This window comes from Tachyglossus aculeatus, chromosome 22 (genome assembly GCF_015852505.1).
Source record: "Tachyglossus aculeatus isolate mTacAcu1 chromosome 22, mTacAcu1.pri, whole genome shotgun sequence".
NCBI lineage: Eukaryota > Metazoa > Chordata > Mammalia > Monotremata > Tachyglossidae > Tachyglossus > Tachyglossus aculeatus.
The window spans coordinates 54,534,197-54,547,146 of record NC_052087.1 but is presented as its reverse complement, the minus strand read 5'-3'; the positions used below and the strand labels follow the sequence as shown (position 1 = coordinate 54,547,146).

Here is a 12,950-nt window from a genome sequence, read left to right as displayed (position 1 = left end):
TTATTCCCCATTTTCCAGATGAGGCAACTGAGGCCCACAGAAGTGGACTGGCCCAAGGTCACCCAGCAGACATGTGGTAGAGCCAGGATGAGAAGCCAGGTCCTTCTGACTCACAGGGCCGGGCTCTAGCCACTATCAATCAATCAATCGTATTTATTGAGCGCTTACTGTGTGCAGAGCACTGTACTAAGCGCTTGGGAAGTACAAGTTGGCAACATATCCACTAGGCCATGGTTCTCCACTAGATGGTAAACCCTATGTGAGACAGGGATCATGTTCAACTTAATTGGGCAAGTCACTTGACTTCTCTGTGCCTCAGTTCCCTCATCTGTAAAATGGGGATTAAGACTGTGAGCCCCTGTGGGATAACCTGATCACCTTGTAACAACCTGATCACCTTGTAACCTCCCCAGCGCTTAGAACAGTGCTTTGCACATAGTAAGCGCTTAATAAATGCCATTATTATTATTATTATTAATGATCTTGTGTCTACCCCAGGTGCTTAGCAGAGAATAAGCGCTTAACCAAAACCATGGCAAAAAATAAAAAAAACTCCTTTTGTGATGGATGGAAGGGCCAGATTATCATTGTGAGTAGGGGGCAGGGCTGGGGGAGACCCCAGGAGGGGGTTTCAACCTTCCCAGAGCTCAGCCATCAGGAAGACAGGCAGTGTGACCTAATGGCTAGAGTACGAGTTTGGGAGTCAGAAGGACATGGGTTCTAATCCTGGCTCCGTCACTTGTCTGGTGGGTGACCTTGGGCAAGTCACTTCACTTCTCTGGGCCTCATTCATTCATTCAATCATATTTATTGAGCACTTACTGTGTGCAGAGCACTGTACTAAGCGCTTGGGAAGTACAAGTTGGAAACATATGGAGACGGTCCCTACCCAACAGCGGGCTCACAGTCTAGAAGGGTCCTCAGCTACCTCATCTGTAAAATGGGGATTAAGACTGTGAGCCCCATGTGGGACAGGGACTGGGTCCCACCTGATTAGCTTGTATCTACCCCCAGAGCTTAGTACAGTGCCTGGCACTTAGTAAGTGCTTCACAACTGCCATTAAAAAAAAAGACACACACAAGAAATGCACACACCCACACACAGACATACACACACACACACGCTCACAAAGACATATGTACATCCACAAAGACGACACAGCACAAGTGCACACACCCACACAAACACACACTCACAAACACACATGTACACCCACAAAGACACAACAGAGGTACCTACACTGCATGGCCCCTTAATAATAATAATAATAACGGCATTTATTAAGCACTTACTATGTGCAAAGCACTGTTCTAAGTGCTGGGGAGGTTACAAGGTGATCAGGTTGCTCCAAGGGGGCTCCCAAGGGGGCTCCCAGTCTTAATCCCCATTTTACAGATGAGGTAACTGAGGCCCAGAGAAGTTAAGTGACTTGCCCAAAGTCACACAGCTGACAAGTGACGGAGTCAGGATTTGAACCCATGACTTCTGACTCCAAAGCCTGTGCTCTTTCCATTGAGCCATGCTGCTTCTCTAAATTCTCTTCTGAATGGAACATGTCTACCAACTCTTGTTATAGTAAACTATCCCAAGTGCTTAGTACAGTGCTCTGCACATAGTAAGCGCTCAATAAATACGATTGAATGAATGAAAGAGCACGGGCTTGGGAGTCAGAGGTCATGGGTTCTAACCCCGTCTCCGTCACTTGTCTGCTGTGACTCAGTGATCTTATCTGGAAAATGGGGATTGACACTGTGAGTCCCATGTGGGACAGGGATTTGTCCAACCTGATTACGTTGTATCTACCTCAGCACTTAGAACAGTGCTTGGCACATAGAAAGCGCTTAAAAATACCATAATCAATATTATCATTATTAGAAAAACACACATGCACACCCACAAAACATGACAGAGCAGAGGCGCGCATACACACTCTCAGAGAAACACATGTGCACACCCACAAAGATGACAACGGAGGCGCATACACCTGCACTCTGTATGCACCCACGACGATGACACAACAGAGGTGCTACACACACACACACACACACACACACACACACACAAAATCCCAGAGGAACACACATGCACAACCACGAAGACGACACAGCACCAAAGCGCACATTTGGGACACAGAGAAACACCCAAGCATGCCCCCAAAGACAACACAGCCCCGGCCTACACACTGCCTCCCCCCAATACACACACACAGACACACACACACACACACCATCCCTGGGCACCCGTGGGGAGTGAGGGACAGAGGCGCCCCTTGGATCCTTCTGTAAACACGGCACACCTCGCTCCGACCGGGAATTCCTGGAATGTCAACACTAGCCCGGATTTGGGAAGTGAGGGGGAGAGAATGGAGAGACCCCCGCCCTACCATCCCTGCATTGACCATTCACTGTATTCCTCCCTTTCCTTCTAACTGGGGCGGACCCCACACAACCACAAAATGCAGCCCCTTTCTCAGGGGGCTCTCAGGGGGCTCTCAGGGGCTACCACTCTCTCTCTCTCTCTCTCCCTCCCTCCTTCTTTCTGGCCCTCTCCTTCTCTCTCCTCTCTCCCCCTCCTTCTTTCTGTGTCTCTCTTTCTCTCTTCTCTTTCCCCTTCTCTCTTTCCTATCTCCCTTTCTCTCCTTTTCTCCCCTTCTCTCTCTCTCTCCTCCTCTCTCTTCTTCTCTCTCCTCTCTCCCCTTCTCTTTCCTCTCCTCTCCTTCCTCTCTCTCTCCTTCTGTCTCCTCTCTTTCCTTCTCTCTTCTCTCTGTGTCTCTCTCCCTCCTTTTCTCTCTCCTACTCTCTCTCCTCTCTCCCCCTCTGTCCTTCTCTCTTTCCTTTTCCCTCCCCTTATCTCCTTTTCTCCCCTTCTCTCTTCTCTCTGTGTCTCTTTTTCTCCTCTCCTTTCTCTCTCCCTGCTTCTTTCTCTCTCCTACTCTCTCTCCTCTCTCCCCCCTCTCCTCTCCTTTTCTCTCTCCCCTTCTCTCCTTTTCTCCCCTTCTCTCCTTTTCTCCCCTTCTCTCCTTTTCTCCCCTTCTCTCTCTCTCCTTCTGCTTCCTCTCTCTCCTCGTCTCTTTTCTTGTCTCTCTCCTCTCCTCTCCCTCCTCTCTCTCTCCCCTTCTCTCTCCTCTTTCCTTCTCTCTTCTGTCTCCTCTTTCTTCTCTCCTTTCTCTCTCTACCTCCTTCTTTCTGTCTCTTTCCTGCTTTCTCTCCTCTCTCCCCTTTTCTCCTTTTCTCCCCTTCTCTCCTTTTCTCCCCTTCTCTCCTTTTCTCCCCTTCTCTCTCTCTCCTTCTGCTTCCTCTCTCTCCTCCTCTCTTTTCTTGTCTCTCTCCTCTCCTCTCCCTCCTCTCTCTCTCCCCTTCTCTCTCCTCTTTCCTTCTCTCTTCTGTCTCCTCTTTCTTCTCTCCTTTCTCTCTCTACCTCCTTCTTTCTGTCTCTTTCCTGCTTTCTCTCCTCTCTCCCCTTTTCTCCTTCTTTCCTTTTCTCTCTCCCCTTCTCTCTTTCCTTCTGCCTCCTCTCTCTCTCCTCCTCTCTTTTCTTCTGTCTCTCTCCTCTCTCTCCTCTTTCCTCTCTCCTCCCTCCTCTCTCCCTCCCCTTCTCTCTCCTCTCTTTCCTTCTCTCTTCTCTGTCTCCTTTCTCCTCTCTCCTTCATTCTCTCTCTCCCTCCTTCTTTCTCTCCCTCCTTCCTTCTTTCTCTCCCTCCTTCTTTCTCTCTCTCCCTCCTTCTTTCTGTCTTTCTCCTGCTCTCTCTCCCCTGTTCTCCTTCCTTTCTCTCTTCTCCTTCTCTCTCCCCTTTTATCTCTCCTTCCTCACCCCTTTCTCTCTCCCCTCTCTCTCCTTCTCTCTCTCCTCTTTCTTTCTCTTTCTCTCTTCCTTTCCCATTCACCAGCTATCAATTTTTTCCCGTGCTGCCGGGCAGCTAGTACAGATCTGGCAGTCAGTGTTTTCCAACTTCAATTTCTGCAGAGAATCACTGTGAGGAGACTTTATGGCCAACATCCAACATCACCCACGCCCTGGGTGCGGGGTGGGGGGTTTCCAAAAATACCGGCGGCAGGGGAGGAGGGTAGGGGTGGAGAGACAAGGCAGCTCTTGGGGGGACATGAGGGGAAATTCTGAGAAGCAGTGTGGTCTAGTAGCTAGGGCCCAGGGACTGGGAGTCAGAATGACCTGGGTTCTAATCCCGCCTCTGGCCCTTGTCTTCTGGGTGACCTTGGGCAAAAAACTTCACTGTTCAGGGCCTCAGTTACCTCATCTGTAAATGGGGATTAAGCCTGTGAGTCCCATGTGGGACGTGGACCATGTTCAACCCGACTAGCTTTGTATCTACCCTAGGGCTTAGTACAGTGTCTGGCACATAGTAAGCGCTTAACAACTACCAAAAAAAACATAGCAGACATGATCCCTGCCCTCATGGAGTTTCCGGTCGAGCGAGGTACTCAGACTCTAAAATAAGAAGGAAACGCCTGGCACCTTCCGATAGTGGATTTTAATCAAAGTTCCGGACTTTGCGATTTCCTCTCTGAGTCACAGACCCAGCCCGGGGCCCCAGTAGACTGTGAATTTATCGTGGATAGGGAACCTGTCTGTTTATTGTTGTACTGTACTCTCCCAGCGCATAGTACAGTGTTTTACAATCAATCAATCAATCGTATTTATTGAGCGCTTACTATGTGCAGAGCACTGTACCAACAGTAAGCACTAAATAAATACGATTAAATGAATGAATGAATGGTTGTCAGGGGTAGGATCATATCCGGGTTGCTTTTAACAGTCTCTGGACTGTCAGCTCACTAAGGTCAGGGAATATGCCCACTAATTCTGATAATAATAATAATAATAGAAGTAATGGTACTTGTTAATAATAATAATGATGGCATTTATTAAACGCTTACTATGTGCAAAGCACTGTTCTAAACGCTGGGGAGGTTACAAGGTGATCAGATTGTCCCACGGGGGGCTCAGTCTTCATCCCCATTTTCCAGATGAGGTCACTGAGGCTCAGAGAAGTTAAGTGACTTGCCCAAAGTCACACAGCTGACAACTGGTGGAGCCGGAATTTGAACCCACAACCTCTGACTCCAAAGCCCGTGCTCTTTCCACTGAGCCACGCTGCACTTACTGTGTACCAAGCACTATTACTAATACTACTAATAATAATGGTGGTATTTGTTAAGCACTTACTATGTGCCAAGCACTGTGCTAAGCACTGGGGTAGATACAAGGTAATCTGGTTGTCCCACATGTGGCTCACAGTCTTAATCCCCATTTTACAGATGAGGGAATTGAGGCCCTGAGAAGTGAAGTGACGTGCTCAAGGTCACACAGCAGACATGTGGCAGAGCTGGGATTACTGTCCTACTGTCCTCTCCCAAGGGCTTAGTACAGTGCTCTGCACACAGTAAGCGCTCAATAAATACGACTCACTGATGGTGAACTCCGTGATTTCCTATTGTAGCCCAGCACGCTCACTTGGCTCTGCTAAGCGCTGGGGAGAGCACAAAGCCACAGAGTTGGTAGACATGGTTCCTTACCCACTAGGAGCTGGCAGTCCAGAAGGGGAGACAGACACGAAAATCAAAGAATAAGTGAGGGGTGTGGACATAAGTGCTATGGGGCCGAGGGTGGGCCTGAGGGAATTTTCCCAGAAAATTGAAACCAGATGACGGACCTTCTGGGATGGATCAGAGAGTAGAAGAAAGGAAAAAAGGCGGCACAGTTTAGAGGAGACTCAGCGTGGCCTAGTGGAAAGAGCCTGAGCCTAGGGTCAGGGGACCAGGGTACTAATTCCGGCTCTGCCACTTGTCTCCTGTGTGACCTTGGACAAGTCACTTCATTCTCTGTGCCTCAGTTCCCTCACCTGTCAAATGAGGATTAAGGGTGTGAGCCCCGGGTGGGACACGGGCTTTGTCCAACCTGATTACAGTTTGTGTCTACTCCAGTGCTTACAACAGTGGCTTAGAACAGTGTAGAGAAGCAGCGTGGCTCAGTGGAAAGAGCACGGGCTTGGGAGTCAGAGGTCATGGGTTCTAATCCCAGCTCTGCCCCCTGTCTGCTGTGTGACCCTGGGCAAGTCACTTCACTTCTCTGGGCCTCAGTTACCTCATCTGTAAAACGGGGATTAAAACTGTGAGGCCGATGTGGAACTATGTCCTATGCAATTTGCTTGTTCCCCGCCACCCCCACCCCCCATTGCTTAGGCACATAGTAAGCGCTTACTAAATACCACAATCATCACCACCATCATCAGATGCCACGCGGCCTCAGACCTCTGAGAGCCAACAGGGAGGACAGGAGTCTGGGTAGGAGGGATGTGCCAGGCCTGCTTACCGATGGTCACCACATTGACTCCAAAGCCAGATCTTCCTCGCACCCGGTCGGGGGGTCCTCCTCTCTCGATGCTTGGCTCACTGTCCAAGCCAGAGAAAGGACTGCGGTCTGCCTGGAGGAGGAAGGAGGGAGAAGGGAGAACGATGAGTGCCCCCACAATCTGAGCACTTCCTCCAACCTACCTGCATGTGTTCTTTGTCTCTCATAAACAAGCGCAAACTCTGAATCCCCTGACCTGGAAACCTCAGGCCCACCCACCCCTCCATCTCCCTCCATTTCTATTCATTTCCCACCTCTCACAGCCCAAGATAATTATGGGGTCTGGGCCTGCTTTGGAGAAATTGTCGCTTTCTTATTGTTGGAGATTGTAAAACCGAACAGTGGAAGGGTGAGGGAGGAGGAGAAGGGATAGGAAGAAAGGGAGGGAGGAAATGGAGGAGGGGAAGGGGAAAGGCAGAAGGGGAGGGGAAAGGGGGGCAGAGGGAGGTGGAGAGGTGATGGGGAGGAGGGAAGGCAGAAAGGGGGAAAGGGAGGGGGAGGGAGGAGAAGGGAGAGGGAAAGGCAGAAAGGGACAGGGAAGGATGAGAGGGGAGAGGAAAAAGCAGAAGGGGAGGGGGAAAAGGGATAAGGGGAGGGGAAGGTGTGAGAGGGGAGAGGGAGGAGGGGGGAAGGGAGAAGGAGGGGAAGGTGGGAGGGAAAGGCAGAAGGAGAGGAGGAAAAGAGAAGAGAATTAGGAAAGGGGAAGAGGGAGAGGAGAGGGGAAGGGGAGAGGGGGAGAACGAAAGATAGAAGGAGAAGCAAAAATGGGAAGGGGGAAGGGAAGGGGAGCTGGAGGGGGAGAGGGAAAGGCAGAAGGGGGAGGGAGAAGGGGGAAAGGGGAGGAGGAGAGGGAATGGAGAAAAGAGGATGGGGAAAAGGAGGAGGGAGAAGGGGAAAAGGGGGAGAGGGGAGGAGGAGAGGGAATGGAGAAAAGAGGGTGGGGAAATGGGGGAGGGAGAAGGAGAGAGAGGAAGGAGAGAGAGGAAGGGGAGAGAGGAAGGGGAGAGAGGAAGGGGAGAGAGGAAGAGGGAGATGGGGAGGAGGCAAGGGGAGGGAAGGAGAGAGGAAGCTAGGGGGAAGGGGACAGGGAGAGGGGAGTGGAGGGAAAGGGAAGCGGAGGGGTTTTGGGGTCGGGGGGCGCTACAGGCAGAAGGGGGGGCGCCTCCCTGTTGTAGGGTGGGGGGCTTGGGTGTCTGGGCCGCGGGCTCCCCCCAAAAAGAAGACGCCCAGACCCCAGGCCCACCGCCCCTTCCGGGAAGAGGGGGGGTCCTGGCTGCCAGGACCTGGGGTCTCCCCCTCCCTCCATCTGTCCCGGGGGAATGGGGCGCTGGACTGTGGGCAGGGGGATGGACGACATGACCTCCGCCCCATAATCCCCTTAAAGAGGCGGGATGCGGGGGGGGGGGCTCTAAGGACCCCCCGGACACTCCCCGGGGGCTGGGGGCTTTCCGGGGGCAGGGGGGTGACACCCCCAGGGCGGTGGGCACAGAGCGGGGGTCCCAGAGTGGGAGGCACAGGGTGGGCCCAGAAAGCAAGAAGAAAAGTTTCAAAAGTTTCCCCGAGCCTCGTCGCTCCAACTTGGTGGTTCCCGGGAGGCCTGCGGAGGGTGGGGGTCTTGGGGGGGAGAGGGCGGGGGTCCATCCCAGGGTGGTCCCGTCCCCCACCCCACCCCACCCCCAGCCCCTGCCCCCTTACCTGTCCGGGGGAGGCCGCCCCTGTCGGTCCTGCCGGGTGGGAGGTGGGCTGTTGGGGGGGGGGGGGGTCTGTCCGAGGGGGGATGTTGGGGTGGGGGGGATGTTGGGGGGGTCTGCTAGTTGGGGGGGGTCTGCTAGTCGGGAGGTGGGGGTCCGGGCCCGGCCGGAGAGTCTTCGCCCTGGCCCTCCCTCCGACAACCGCAACAAACCACGGACTGTCCCAGCTGGGCCGGGGGCGGGCGGGGACAGAGGGAAGAGAGGGAGGGGAGGGATTGGGGGCGGGGGGATGGAGGGAATAGGGGGGTCTCCCCCCTTCTAGACTGTGAGCCCGTTATGTCTCTCTTTATTGGCTGTACTGCACTTTCCAAGCGCTTAGAACAGCAGTCTGAACACAGGAAGCGCTCAATAAATACGATGGAATAACTGACTGACTCCATGAATGAATGAATAGTGGGCGGGGGGATAGAGGGATGGGATGGAGGGCTGTCCCCCCTTCTAGACTGTGAGCCATTTGTGGGCCGGGATTGTCTCTGTTTGCTGTACTGCGCTTTACAAACGCTTAGTACAGTGCTCTGCACATAGGAAGAGCTCAATAAATACGATAACCCCCTCCCTTCTAGAGGGGTCTTCTGTGAGCCCGCTGTTGAGTAGGGACCGTCTTTACATGTTGCCAACTTGGACTTCCCAAGCGCTCAGTACAGTACTCTGCACACAGTAAGCGCTCAATAAATAGGAAGGGAGGGAGGAAGGGAGGGAGGAAGGAAGGAAGGGAGGGAGGAAGGAAGGAAGGAAGGCAGGAAGGAAGGCAGGAAGGAAGGAATAGTGGGCAGGGGGATGGAGGGAAGGGATGGTAGGGAGGGAGGAAGGCAAGGAGAAGGGAGGAAGGGAGGGAGGAAGGGAGGGAGGAAGGAAGGGAGGGAGGGAGGAAGGAAGGAAGGGAGGGAGGAAGGAAGGGAGGGAGGGAAGGAGGGGGGGAGGAAGGGAGGGAGGAAGGAAGGAAGGAAGGAAGGAAGGAAGGAAGGAAGGAAGGAAGGAAGGAATAATGGGCAGGGGGATGGAGGGAAGGGATGGGAGGGAGGGAGGAAGGAAAGGAGAAGGGAGGGAGGAAGGAAGGGAGGAAGGAAGGAAGGAAGGAAGGAAGGAAGGAAGGAAGGAAGGAAGGAATAGTGGGCAGGGGGATGGAGGGAGGGATGGGAGGGAGGGAGGAAGGAAGGAAGGAAGGAAGGAAGGAAGGAATAGTGGGCAGGGGGATGGAGGGAAGGGATTGGGGGAGGGGGAATGGAGGGGTGGGATGGAGGGGTCTTCTCCCTTATAGACTGTGAGTCCGTTGTGGGCTGCGACTGCCCCTCTTTATTTGCTAAATTGTACCTTCCAAGCGCTTAGTCCAGTGCTCTGCACACAGGAGCTCAATAAATACGATGGAATGAATGAATGAATGAATGAATGAATGAATGAATGAATAGTGGGCGGGGGGATGGAGGGGCCTCCCCCCTTCTAGACCGTGAGCCCGTTTGTGGCCAAGGACTGTCTCTCCGTATTTGCTGTCTCATACTTTGCAAGCGCTTAGTACAGAGCTCTGCATATATATATAAGCGCTTACTATGTGCAGAGCACTGTTCTAAGCACTGGGGAAGTAACAAGGTGATCAGGTTGTCCCACAGGGGGCTCACAGTCTTAATCCCCATTTTACAGTTGAGGGAACTGAGGCACAGAGAAGTTGTGACTTGCCCAGAGTCACACAGCTGACAATTGGTGGAGCTGGGATTTGAACCCATGACCTCTGACTCCAAAGCCCGGGCTCTTTACCACTGAGCCACGCTGCTTCTCCGCACACAGTAAGCGCTCAATAACCCAGCGCCTAGAAAAGTGTTTGGCACATAGGAAGCGCTTATCAAATACCATCATTATTATTATTATTATTATTATTATTAAATACGATGGAATAAATGAATGAATGAATAGCGGGCAGGGGGATGGAGGGGTCTCCCTTTCTAAACTGTGAACCAGTTGTTGGGTAGGGACCGTCTCTATATGTTGTCGATTTGTACTTCCCAAGCGCTTAGTACAGTGCTCTGCACCCAGTAAGCGCTCAATAAATACGATTGAATGAATGAATGATGAGTGGGGAGGGCAGGGTGGGATTCATTCATTCATTCAATCGTATTTATGAGCGCTTCCTGGGTGCAGAGCACTGTACTAAGCGTTTGGGAGAGGACAATACAACAAAGAGAGACAATCCCTGCCCATTACAGGCTCACAATCTAGAAGGGGGGAGACAGACATCAAAACAAGTAAACAGGCATTAATAAAAGCAGCGTGGCTCAGTGGAAAGAGTCAGAGATCGTGGGTTCTAATCCCGGCTCCGCCACTTGTCAGCTGTGTGACTTTGGGCAAGTCACATCACTTCTCTGGGCCTCAGTTCCCTCATCTGTAAAATGGGGATGAAGACTGTGAGCCCCACGTGGGACAACCTGATTACCTTGTGTCTACCCCAGCACTTGGAGCAGTGCTTGGCACATAGTAAGCGCTTAACAAATACCATCACTATTATTATCATCAATATAAATAAATAGAATTATAGATATATTCATTCATTCAATCTCATTTATTGAGCGCTTACTGGGTGCAGAGCACTGTACTAAGCACTTGGGAAGTACAAGTCGGCAACATATAGAGACAGTCCCTACCCAACATATTTATTACTCTATTTATTTATTTTACTTGTACATATTTATTCCATCTATTTTATTTTGTTAATATGTTTTGTTTTGTTGTCTGTCTCCCCCTTCCAGACTGTCAGCCCGCTGTTGGGTAGGGACCGTCTCTATATGTTGCCAACATGTACTTCCCAAGCGCTTAGTCCAGTGCTCTGCACACGGTAAGCACTCAATAAATTCGATTGAATGAATGAATGAATGAATGAACGGGCTTACAGTATAGCAGGGGGAGACGGACAACAAAACAAAACATGGAGACAGGTGTCAAAATCGTCAGAACAAATAGAATTAATGAAATAAATGGGACTGTAAATATGTTCATATAGACACACAAGTGCTGTGGGGAGGGGAGGGGGAGCAGAGGAAAAGTGGGGCTCAGTCTAGGAAGGCCTCCTGGAGGGAGGGAGGGAGGGGGAAAGTATTTTAGACTGTTGGGTAGGGACTGTCTCTATATGTTGCCAACTTGTAATAATAATGATAATAATAGTGTTGGTATTTGTTAAGCGCTTACTATGTGCCAAGCACTGTTCTAAGAGCTGGGGTAGATACAAGGTAATCAAATTGTCCCACATGGGGCTTACAGTCTTCACCCCCATTTTACAGATGAGGGAACTGAGGCCCAGAGAAGTCAAGTGACTTGCCCAAGGTCACCCAGCAGACATGTGGTGGAGCCGGGATTCGAACCCATGACCTCTGACTCCAAAGCCCGGGCTCTTTCCACTGAGCCACGCTGCTTGTACTTCCCAAGCGCTTAGTACAGTGCTCTGCACACAGTAAGAGCTCAATAAATACGATTGATTTAGACTGTCAGCTCCTGGTGGGCAGGGAATGAGTCTGTTTATTGTTCTACCGTCCTCTACCAAGCATTTAGTCCAGTGCTCTGCACACAGTAAGTACTCATTCATTCATTCATTCATTCAATTGTATTTATTGAGCACTTACTATGTGCAGAGCACTGTACTGAGCATTTGGGAAGTACAATTTTGCAGTACTTGTTAGGCTTTTACTATGTGCTTGTATGTATATGTAGAGACTGTAATTAATTGCGGCAGGGAACGTGTTTACCAATCCTGTTGTACTGCCCTCTCCCAAGTGCTTAGTATAGTGCTCCTCACACAATAAGTGCTCTATAAATTCCATTGATTAATTTTTAAAACACGATGGATTGATTGATTGATTGATTTCCACAGAGAAGCAGCATAGCTCAGTGGAAAGAGCCCGAGCTTGGGAGTCAGAGTTCATGGGTTCTAATCCTAGCTCCACTGTTTGTCAGCTGTGTGACTTTGAGCAAGTCATTTAACTTCTCTGTGCCTCAGTGACCTCATCTGTAAAATAGGAATTAAGACTGTGAGCCCCATATGGGAAAACCTGATCACCTTGTATCCACCCCAGTGCTTAGAACAGTGCTTTGCACAGAGTAAGCACTTAACAAATGCCATCATTATTATCGGTGGAAGGAGCATGGATTTGGGAGTCAGAGGGCGTGGGTTCTAATCCAAGGGATTAGGGATTATCTCTATTAGTTGCTGAATTGTACTTTCCAAGCGCTTAGTCCGATTCTCTGCATACAGAAAGTGCTCAATAAATACGATTGAATGAATAATCCCAGTTCCATCATCATCAATCGTATTTATTGAGCGCTTACTATGTGCAGAGCACTGTACTAAGCGCTTGGGAAGTACAAATTGGCAACATATAGAGAGAGTCCCTTCCCAACAGCGGGCTCACAGTCCACCACTTATTGGCTGTGTGACTTTGGGCAAGTCAATTCATTTCTCTGTGCCTCAGTTCCCCCATCTGTAAAATGGGGATTAAGAGTGTGAGCCACATGTTGGACAACCTGAATACCTTGTATCTACCCCAGCACTTAGAACAGTGCTCGGCACATAGTAAACCCTTAACAAATACTATCATTATTATTGAAGCAGTGTGGTTTAGTGGAAACAGCCCGGGTTTGGGAGCCAGAGGACGTGATTTCTAATTCCAGCTCTACCACTTGTCTGTTGTGTGATTTTGGGCAAATCACTTAACTTCTCTGTGACTCAGTTACCTCATCTGTAAAATGGGGATTGAGATTGTGAGCCCGATGTGGGACAACATGATAACCTTGTACCTATCCCAGATCTTAGAACAGTGCCTGGCACATAGTAAGCGCTTAACAAGTACCATCAT

At 50.7% G+C, this 12,950-nt stretch overlaps 1 protein-coding gene across 2 annotated transcripts in view; it reads right to left on the bottom strand.

Annotated features, from left to right (window-relative positions):
• Positions 1-6,431, bottom strand: part of TSPAN4 (tetraspanin 4) — a 96,930-nt gene extending 90,499 nt beyond the window's left edge. For both annotated transcript variants that reach the window (XM_038764645.1, XM_038764646.1), the window contains exon 1: positions 6,329-6,431. The gene's annotated coding sequence lies outside the window, so the exon portion shown is untranslated. The remainder of the gene's footprint in view (positions 1-6,328) is intronic.
• Between the last annotated feature and the right edge of the window lie 6,519 nt (positions 6,432-12,950).